At 30.8% G+C, this 6,602-nt stretch overlaps 1 protein-coding gene across 2 annotated transcripts in view; it reads left to right on the top strand.

Annotated features, from left to right (window-relative positions):
* Positions 1-6,602, top strand: part of LOC106875013 (E3 ubiquitin-protein ligase RNF126) — a 48,130-nt gene that overhangs the window by 14,436 nt on the left and 27,092 nt on the right. The gene's annotated exons all lie outside the window — the stretch shown is intronic.

Genomic DNA, 6,602 nt, shown 5'->3' with positions numbered 1-6,602 from the left:
TATATATATAATTATATATAAGAATCTTTTATATACGAACACCAGATAAGGTAGATTAAATCAAGACCTTTGAAATTCTTGATTTAATTTCAGAATTGTAATGTTGACAAAATACTTTTAAAATGTTGTATGGAAGTGTTGATGTATTAACATTTTTTTTTACAGTAATGTCTTTTGACTCCTTACTATTTAAACCAGCTATATCTGGCCAAAATATTCTACCTTGTTTTACATTCAAAGTGGCTAGATTCAGTCTCTCACACCTACCCAACAATGTCCTTCTAAAAATAAATGATCACATTGTTGAAGTCTTGAAGCTATGAGATTATGCATGATAATTCTAAGCCATGTAAATAAATAAGCATTACATTTGACAGTAATTATGAATGCAAAAAGCTTAAAAACATGTAATCACAGTCTGTTTCTTATTTGGAAATGGATTTAAGAAAGCATTAAATTCTAGTTTGCTAATTAAATTGTTATTAAGAAAGATACAAGTTATTATTTGACAATTTGTTTCAGATCTTGATCTGGCTTAACCTGTTGGCATTTAAAGCCAGCCATATCGAGGCCAAATATTCTGTTTTATGTTCACAGTGGTCAGATATGACCTCTTTTCTCTATGCTGCAGTGTTGTTCTAAAATTAAGCAATCACATCATCAAAATTGCAAAGCTACTAGATAATGCATAATAAACTTAAAACTATGTGAACAAATAAATCTTACATTTGACAGAGTAATCTAGATGCTAAAGTGTTGACCAGGTGTTAAACAATATGAACACTTGGAAGACAGCCAGGTATATTTTTCCTTTTGGCTTTGTTTAGGATATGGCAGCAAATAAAATCAAATATCTATTAAATTGTTCATCAGGTTCTTTTTTCATGAAGGTTTTCCTGGTATTAAACCCTTTTGAGACCAATCTGTCTGTGACTGCTCTCATTTCTATTTTAAAATGATCTAAACTAACTTCCATTGTTCCAAACACCAGCTTAATGTTGGTTATTTTCCCCCAAATTCTTTGTTAAAAATTAACTGATTCAAAGGCAGTGTATTTCAACAGAAATATTGTAACAAGAGTCAAGCAAACTATGACTTTGGAATAGTTCAACATTTTTGGAAATTTAGCCCAGTAACTGGATGAAAGTTGTGTACAGCATTTATGAAACTAAATCTACAAAAAGTTGCCAACTACAATCTTATCAAATTTGATATCTAATTGAATGATTATTAGCTTGTTAATTTCTTGTGCATTATTGATTTTTTTTTTTTTCTTTTTTTTTTTTCCACAAAAATAAATTCGGTGATATTACACTGATGGTAGTTATCGAATTTGTCACTTGAATATATTAGCATTAAGAACTGCTTTATATGGGAAAAAAATTTGAACATTGTATTTTGTTAATCAATTTGTTTAAGACTACAAAACTAAACTTCAAATATCAATCAGTTGAATAGGAATGGCAAACTAAACTTGGCATTTTTACTTGTCTGACATTCAAAGCTAATATCTAGCAATTTTTTGTTTATCTGGCAGTTTTACTTTTGACTTTTAGAATACTTTTGCTAAGTGTTTTAAAGTTTGTGTAGTAAGAAATTTGCTTTCCAACCACATGGTTACATGTTCAGTGTCACTGCATAGTATTTTGGGCTAGTGTCTTCTATGGTCTTGGGCCAACCAAAGTCTTGTGAATGGGTTTGGTAGACAGAAACTGAATGAAGCTTGTGTGTGTGTGTACTACAGTTTCTTTGACATCATGTGTTAGTTGTAAGCAGATGTCACTGTCATACAAGCAATATATTTTGTTTCTAATCTTTCATGGAAACAGGTGAAGGTTGGCAACAGGAAAGGCACCTGGCCATAGAAAATTTGCCTTGCCAAATTTTGTCTGACCCATGTTAGCATGGAAAAATGGATGCCAAAATGATGGTGACGATGCACTTGCAAAACATTGTCTTAAAAAAAAAAAATTGTTACAATAACATTTAGCTTGGTCTGTAATTGTGAGAAAAGAAAAAAAAAGACATTTATGCTCACAAGTCATTAACTACAGTTTAATGTTATAACAAAGCCTGTAACACCTGTTGTAATATATTGCTGCATAACTTAAGTTTCTGATCAAGTATAAAGTCTGTCCGAAAAGAAACTAGTTTATTGCATAACTTAAAATTTATCCTTGTCTTTTTCAAAATAGTTTCCTCTACTATTGATACATGGCTGCCCCTTAAATCTATTTATAGATCTGACCATGTGGGACAAAGTGTGTTATAAGGTCACCTTTCCAATTATATATCATCAGCAAAGCCTCATATTTGAGCAACTCTTTGTTTTTTTATTTAACCCTTTAGCATTCAGTTTACTTTGTCAAATGTAATACTTATTAATTCACATTGTTTTGAATTAAGCATGCATTATCTTGTAGCTTTTAGATTTCAATGATGTGATTATGATTTGAATGACATTGTAAAGTGTGTGAGAAACCAAATCTGGCCAGTTTGAACATCAGACAGGTAAAACATTTTGGGCTGGATGTGGCTGGTTTAAAGGCTAATTTCATAGCGACAATAATTCAATCCAATGTGACTGCTTTTGTTTGCTTTTGAAACGGGTGTATACTCTTGTTTCATCACCTATGATTCCATCATGATTGGGATGACTGTGGCTTTGTGTTTATGACACAATTTTGAGACCACATGATGTACCTTAATTTTTCTTTAGTCTGCAGACTTTTACAGAAGCCTATTTCTTGGAAACAACACAGTCAGTTGACAATTTTCATATACCATGGCATATACTTTCACAATGTGACTGTCTTCTATTATTATGGAAGGTCATTCAGGTTAGGGATTGTATTTGGTTCTTTGGATTTGAAATACTAGTATCACTCATGGTATTGTCTACAATTCAGTCTTCCCTATGGCTGTTCTGTTACATGAAAAGCTTCCATAAAAGCATTTCCAAATTTGGAACACAATTTCACACAAATGTGTTACTCATCCGAATTCTTAATTACCACGTGCTCTAATCGTTCATTCATTCTATGACATGGAGATCAATAACTGATGTCTTTTATATGGTTACTAGACTGAAGATCAGAGTTATCCATATCTTGTATCAGTTGGTTGGCGTGTGGTTTTGCAAGTTTGGCTTCTTTTATGACAGAAAAAAAGAATGTCAGATTACTTCAAAACTTGGCATAAAATTCTTGACAGGTTTTTGATAGGCTACAAGTGTATTAGACTCTTAAGAATAACTAGTGCTTGACCCATTACTTTGTCTGGAGTAAGTAATGATTTGCTTCATTAAAATATAGGTGTATATGCAAGAAAGAATTAAAAGAAGGTAACATTATTGAAATAAAAGAAACCTTTTAATAAATCAAAGTACATATAAAGTTTTTAACATCGTGTACTTTCATTAAGCACACTGCCATCAAGGAGGGAATTTAGATTGTGAAGCAGTTGAAAATAATCATTCAACTAGTTTTCTGGAATGATTGTAAGAAACATGTAGACAATGCTTGTGAGTTGTCAAATTTACTTGTGTATTGGGTGAGAGATGGCAATAAAAAGTGATAGATAGGTAAATGGATAAGTCTTTTAAAAGAAGTAGTTTATTAGAAGGAAAAAATATGAACTACCATCCTTTCAAGCTGTCCCATCTCTTTCCTTTGTTTTTCTCTGTATAATTACACACGCACATTACGCATCCAAACATTCTTATGAATATGACAACAGTATTATTATGTATCACTACGACCTTTTCTTAGAGAGCATCCAAAAAGAAATATTTTGATACCTCATTTGTGAAATTCAGATGAATATTTTAGTAAATAGGACAATTTGAATAGTCTATAAATTGGTTGAAATCTTGCCTAATTAGCCATATTTGTGATGCTGTATCTTTGAAACTGAGGTGATGATCATCTTCAGATTATACAGTGTCCATAGGATAGCAATTATTTTTTCCAGGATTTTGAAAATGAAACTTTTTTTCTTTTTGCATGTTTTTAAAACTTTTATGCAAAACCTGTTGCAGATGGTCAATTTTGCAGTGTTTTTCAAACCTAGCTAAATCCAAAAGTACAAACCAAAGGGACTCGAATTTTGGGACATGATATCATTTCAAATAAATTTTAATGGACTATTAAAAATGGCTATAAAGAGAGTTTTGGATCAGGGCATCCACAGAAGCCTTTTTGGTAAAAAAAAAAAAGACATTTAAAAAAATATTTTCAGATGAAAATGTGTGTAGTTTAAGAGAAATTTAGCTGTTTCTAGTGCTTCCCATGACCACTTGGTACCTTTCTCAAAATTGCATGTAGACCAAGATTACAAAACAAACAAAATTGGAAAACTAATCCCTTGCTTTAGGATTAAAAACATTTGTAATTTACTGCAAACTCATAGAGAAAACAAAACCACCAAAATTTCACTACTTATGAAAATGTAAACACTACCACAAATTATCCAACAGTATTCAAAATCAGAAAGAAAAAAAGAAAAATCACATCTTGATAATATTAAAACTCTAGGGTTGTTTTTGTGTACCCGAAATATCTCAGAGATAGTATATTTTATCTTTTTTTACATATTTGTTTTCATACTTATGTTTGGCAGTGCAGTAGAAATTTTTGTATCCTCTGGACATCTATTTAAATTTATTAAGCACAATTTTTGTATTATTTGGACATCTATTTAAACGATTAAACACAATTTTTGTTATTTGTTAACATATAAAATGCATGGCTTCTGTGATGTCAACACAATGAATGTCATGGCGTATCAATCAACACAGACACATGTCCACTATCTGTGACATATATACTCACACAGTCTTTGTGCTCTCTAAGAAAAAAAGTCAACTTTTTGATGTACACAATATTTTAATTATTTAGAAATATCTGTAAAAAAAATTTTTTTACGTTTTTTTAAAGTGAAAGATGTATGGACATGTGTGTGTGTGAGAGAGAGAAAGTGAGTAAGTGAGTGAAAGGGTGTGTTGTCATGTGTACGTACATACATCAATACATATGCATACATCTCTTTTTGTGTGTGTGAGAGAGAGAATGAGTGAGTGAACGTGTGTTGTCATGTGTAAGTGGCACACTCTTTCTCTCTCTCTCTCTCTCTCTCTCCCACACACCTACACACACGTCAATTTCATATATACGTTCATACATCTTTCATTTTAAAACAAAAGTAACAGGTGATTTTCAGAATAAAGATTGTTAAAAAAAAAAAGCTTCTCTTGTAGATTGATGACTATTGTTTGGATAGTTCCAATTAAATAAGTCGAGAAGTTAGGTTAAATATATATACATGCGAAATTTGACTAATAATTCTCAAAGAAAAACGAAATTTCCTTCTACAAGAACATCTGCTAGGTAAAATGTAGACGTCACTCTCCACATGCTATTAAAACAGCAAGTGAAAAAATAACATTCTCAATATGATTCCGTGCTAATTTTGGGCTCTAAAAAACTTATGTAGCTCAATTTAGTGAATTTTTCCATAGAAATATGTTTACTTTATGAGCTTGTCCATTTCTGGCTCAAACTCGATATTTGAAATCTAGAATTCATGTTCCACTTCAGCTTTTGCCACACAGGAATATGTTGGTAGGCATTAATCCTATATGTGGTAGTACTCTTTTGATTAACTTTGTGCTTCATGATCTCCTTGCCAGATTTGGCAATGGCCATATTGAATTCTTGAAAAATTTTTCTTTCTTATGGTATAAAAATATGGAAAGAAATTTTTTTTTTCTAAATGAAAATTAATAAAATTTTCACTTAGAAAATTATATGGCCTACCTTCATCAATTTTTATAAAAAAAAAACTAGCTAATACACCTGATATTTTGGATGGTTTATGTTGCTTTTGTGGTATTTTTTTCACCAAATAATTGAACTGCTGAGAAAGTTTGAGTAGCACAGCAATCTATGTTTCTGATTAACCTAGGAATGGAAAACCAAATTGAAGGCTGGTTATTGTGGAGGTCGTTGCACTTTAATGATCATAGAACATAAGTTTGCAAGCAATGCAAAGTAGAGCTACTGAAGTGTTTTGGGAGTAGATTACGGATAGTATGTAATACAGGTAGACAGTTTTCACAGACATTATAATGATTAGGCAGTTTTGATATGATAACCTAAGAGTTTTAATATTACAAAGTGTGTTAGGTCTCATAAAAAAAAGTATTGTGGAAATTTCTCATGTTAAAATTAAACTTGCTAATTTTGATCAAGAAATGTAGTTTGAAGGTTTGCTGGGAAGCAACATTTTCAAAAAGATTTCACCACTGTTTGTTTTTCTTATAAATATTTAGGTTGTTACTCTTGTTTAAATATTACAATAATAAACCAAATTATAATACCTAATGAATTTGTTTTGAATTTTGTGGTATCATTAACAATTCACCAAGGTCACTTCAATTGGATTAGTAGTCAAAATTATAATGAAAGAATGTTTCTTTTCTGAGGAGATTTTTTTCTTTCTTTTAAGTGTGATTGAATTAATGAAAATACATTATTGCAGCCATTTAAAATTTTTATATTTAAAAAAAAAAAAAAAAAAAGGGTATTCTATTGAAAGAACAG

Source organism: Octopus bimaculoides, chromosome 10, assembly GCF_001194135.2.
Source record: "Octopus bimaculoides isolate UCB-OBI-ISO-001 chromosome 10, ASM119413v2, whole genome shotgun sequence".
Taxonomy (NCBI): Eukaryota; Metazoa; Mollusca; class Cephalopoda; order Octopoda; family Octopodidae; genus Octopus; species Octopus bimaculoides.
Note: the sequence above shows the minus strand (reverse complement) of the source record. Positions and strands in the feature narration are given on the sequence as shown.